The following is a 4,906-nucleotide window of genomic DNA, read 5'->3' as shown; positions in this document are numbered from 1 at the left end:
GTCTCACCATACCAGAGCTCATGAGGAGTTTGAGTGCTGTTCACCCGGACATTTGTTTTGTTGAGAATAACGACCACAACAAATTCAGCTTCACCCCAGAAGGTCGCGGGAGTTCCAGATTCATCAAGCATTGCACGAGCCATTTGTTGAACCGTTCTGTTCATCCTTTCCACTACTCCATTTTGATGAGGAGTCCTAGCTGTAGAGAATTCCCTTCTTATTCCATGTTCTTCACAAAAATCGAAAAATTCATTTGAGGTAAACTCCCCACCTCTATCAGACCAGAGGCACTTAATTTTGTGATCTGATTCGTTTTCAACCAAGGCTTTGAAAGATTTGAATTTTTCGAAGGCTTCATCTTTGTGCTTCATAAGTCCTATCAAAACCATCCTGGAGAAGTCGTCAATGAATAATATAAATTATTCTTCTCCTCGAGGTGACCTTTTCCTAGATGGTCCACATACATCTATATGGACTAGTTCAAGAGGCCTGTTAGTTGATCCTTCCTTCTCAGGGAAGTTAGTTCTGGTTTGCTTACCAAACTGACATGATTTGCATATTGTATTGTCTGGAATTCTGATGTCTGGAAGACCACGAACTGCCTGGTATTTGCATGCTTTCCTTATCTGTGAAAAGCTTAGATGCCCCAACCTCCAGTGCCATAACCAGTGTTCATCATTCTTGCTCAAATGGCATTGTTGTTTTCCTTCTTCAAATATGTATAAATTATTTGGAGTTCTTATGCCTTTGATCACTGTTTTTCCTATATCAAGATCATGAACACTACATCCATTTGATCGAAATATTACCTCAGTTCCTTGATCGCACATCTGAATAACACTCAGTAGCTTCAAGCGATCAACATACAAAACATTTCCAGCCTTGACTTTCTCTTTCAACTGAACAATGCCTTTTCCTTTTATGACTGCAGGGGTATCATTTCCAAAAGAAACTTTCTTTCCTTTTTCTAAAGCACTATATGATTGAATTTTTTCTTTATCACCTGTCATATGCTTCAAACATCCACTGTCGATGTACCATTGATTTTCTTTTCCTTCTGCATATAAAGCTATCCCACATCTTTCTGGTTGCGGTTCCTTCATTCTCCATGTTCTGGCATTTGAGGTTTGTTCCTTCTGAGTTGTCTTCCGAAACCTGCTCCTGCATTCAGACTCTTCATGACCGAAGTTATTACAAATATAACATTCAATTTCACTTTCAAGGGCGGAAAAGTTGTTATAGGTCCTTTTCGTGATTCCAGTCATACTTCTTTGTTTTTGAGCTTCTCTAGTCATGATTGTCTTATAGGCAACACATTGAGCTTCTTTGTGACCAAAGTTATGGCAAGAGAAACATTGGCCATTGAAGAAACTCCTGCGATTTTCAAATCTATCAACCAACAGATTGTAGTTTCTACTGACATCCATTCTTGAGGCAAAATGGGAAGATTTTACCTGTGGCTAGTTGTAGCTTCTATTTGTCCTTAAGGTAGCTTGCCCCCGATTTTCTTGATAGTCTTTGTTTGTTCTTGAGTTAAATTGTCCCTGATTTACCTGATGATTTCTATTAGGCCTTTGCTCACTCCTCCTTGCTGCATCAAGATAACTTTTGGAGGTGGATGCTTGAGATGCTTCTCCATTATATCCCAGACCTATCTTGATTGGTTGAGAACGCTGCACATTGATAATCTCATCCAGAGTTTCTGACCCTTTAACAAATTTAAGATTAAGAGCTTTTGTTTTCTCAATCTCTTTTCTAAGACTAACAATTTCACATTCCAATTTTTCGTGATGTTTTTCCATTTCAGCCAGTTGACATTGCAGAGAATCAATAATCAAATTTTTCTCTTCTAAACAAATTTTGAGATTAGAAGTCTCTTCATAAATACCTTCTTCATCTACAACATGCATATAATCATCATCTTCAAAAGCCATTAACAGTGTATAATTATGACCTCGTTCATCTTCATCACTATTTGAAAGTCCATCACTATCTTCATGAGTGTAATAGTTTTTCTTATTTGCATTATGTTTCTTGTTCCATCTAACAGGTTCCTTCCCCTTGTCAATCTTATCCTTATGAAGACATTTGGCAGCATAGTGACCGACTCTTCCACAAGCAAAGAATTTGAAAGGTAACTTACCTCGGAATCGTCCAGCACCCCGTTGAAGGTTTTTGACAAAATTTGATTCTTCTTCTTCTTCTGACACGTGTCTTGACTCATAGTAATCTCCTTTGCTGGAAGCCTTGAAGGCAGCTTCTCTCCTGTCTGATGGTCCTCCTTTCCTCATTTCATAAGCAGTCAAAATTCCGTGCAGCTGTGACATGGTAAGGTTTCGTAGATTCTCATTTTCTTCTATTGCAGAAACTTTAGATTCAAACCTAAGGGACAGAGATCTTAGAACCTTTTCAACCACAACAGCCTCTTTTATTTCTTCACCCAAATTTTTCATACAATTAACAATCTCATCTACACGAAGGAAATAGTTAGCCACACTTTCATCGTTGTACTTTCTAAGATTTTCATACTGAATTCTGAGGGTTTGAATTTTTGCTCGTTTTACCTGATCATCTCCTTCATAGCTCAGGACAATCTTGTCCCATATTTCTTTTGCGGATTTATACTGCATAACCTTCACGAATTCTGATTGAGATAGACATCCTAGTAGAGTATTGTCAGCCTTTGCATTTGTTTCATATTTCTTCTTCTCAGCCAGATCTGTAGGAGTTGCTGATGGAAAAGTGTACCCTGTATCTATGATATCCCAGACTTTTGTACCAAGAGATTGAAGATATGCAGTAACTCTTACCTTCCAATATATGAAGTTTGTCCCATAAAAGATTGGTGGCCTGATAGATGCTTCTCTCTCGTAGTTGCTCATGATGATGGATCTTCCTTCAAGCGATCAAGCTTCTTCAGAAGGACCTGCTCTGATACCAATTGTTGGAAATAATACTGAGAGGGGGGGTGAATCCGTATTATCAAATTCTCTTCAATATATCTTCCAGATTTATACTTTAATTTATTCTTCAGATATTGATCATTAGTTTGTAAGTCAGTACCATATAATAATGAGCAAGAATAGGAAAAATAGATGATCACACCAAAGAACACCAGATGTAAGGTGGAAACCTAATGTGGGTGAAAACCACCTACTGCAATATGTCTCTATCTTCTTTCAATTAGAAACTTCTTTTACAATGATTTTGTACTGGTACAGTCCTTTACCAGTACGCAGGCTGCAACCTGATGAGAGCTACAACCCTCTCTCGCTTTCCAGTCTCTCCTGGAAGGGAGCTACAACCCCCTTAGCTCTTGTACTAGCTAATCTACTCGTACGTAGGTGCTGACCTACTTCTTTTCTTCCAAGGACCACTTTTCATAAATTTTCAAATTGGATCCATAAACATCAAATAATCATCAAGTACATGTGAATCAACCAATATCCTTTTTCAATCAACCAATGAATCAACCAATAACTTCTCAGAATGCAGTAACCAGAACAACAATACCAGTAATCTAAACCCAGAACTCTTCAATAATAGATAAAAGGCAGCCAACAATTATTTCAAGAAAAGTCTGCAACTTCACCAATAAAAACCTGCGAATATCCGCAGCTCTTATGTGTCTAAACTGTGTAGATCCGGACCTGGTCCTTCTTCTGCTCTGTGTACCTCCACACCTACTCCTTCTGCTGCACTGCGTACCTCTGCGCAGATCCGCACCTGCACTGTTTGCCTGACAGTGTACCTCCGCTCCTGGTCCTTCTGTTCCTCTGCGTACCTCCACACTGTGCCTTCTGCTGCGCTGCGTACCTCCGCACCAGCGCCTTCTGCTTCGCTGCTGACCCTCGCACCTGCGCCTTCTACTGCACTGCGAACCTCCGCACCTGCACCATGGATCGCCTGCGGACCTCTGAATAGAGCCAAATTAATAGTCCTCCAATGTGCCACAGACAGTCAGATCCACAGATCTGATCATGTGCCTTAGAGATCACGACCTATCAATAGATTCGCCTTAAATTTCACCTTAATTTAGATCTAGCTTTTCAAACCGATTACCCAGAATTTCAGATCTTAAGATATTCAAATTTCACAAGTGACTAGCCAAGTGATCTCCTTTCATTTTTATAGGCAAGCCCTTATTCAAACCATGGGACAAAACCATCGAAAGCCAATACAAGGGATCCAAACCGGGGTTCAATAATTTAGATCCTATACCACGGACCAAAACCATAGGATCATGAACGTCGGGCTAAATACCATGTGCCAAACATAAAAATTCCCATGTGTTCATGCTTCTCTACATTGCAGTGAGTGAACTGGGGTCCGCACCTTTTGTTCGAATAACCTACGGACATGGCCGCACTTTGTGAACGGCATGCCTGCGGGCCCGCACCTTTTGAACGGTGTACCTGCGAACCCCTTATTTTCCATCATTTTGAGAGCTTGAACAGAGATTTGACACTTGAGTGAGTTGCCATCAAGTACAACACCTGTGCCATAGCGCCAAACCTGAATCATAATGCCAACAACCATGACCTGTTTTTCAATAATGGCTATAGGTAAATTCTAATATAAACCAAGAGGTTTCAAGGGGTGACCATCCCATACAAAAATAGTGATGGTTGATGGTGACAGGTCAAGGAAACCAAGTTGCTTCTAGAGACTAGCTTCCATCACACAATTGGATGTGCCTTCATCGATTATGCATCGCTGAACAATGGTGTTTTTGATGAAGATTGATATCTGAAAAGCAATGGAGGGAAGAGAAGGATGATCTACTTTATCAACGTCAAAGATGATCATACAATCAGCAAAATGATCCATAGCACCCAAAGCAAATAGTAGAGATTTCTATTGGGATGGGCATGTCTGAAGGACTTCCATCATTGACATCGTAACA

Source organism: Pinus tabuliformis, chromosome X, assembly GCF_031772625.1.
Source record: "Pinus tabuliformis cultivar Carrire ecotype Pingquan chromosome X, CPIR1, whole genome shotgun sequence".
Taxonomy (NCBI): Eukaryota; Viridiplantae; Streptophyta; class Pinopsida; order Pinales; family Pinaceae; genus Pinus; species Pinus tabuliformis.
Note: the sequence above shows the minus strand (reverse complement) of the source record.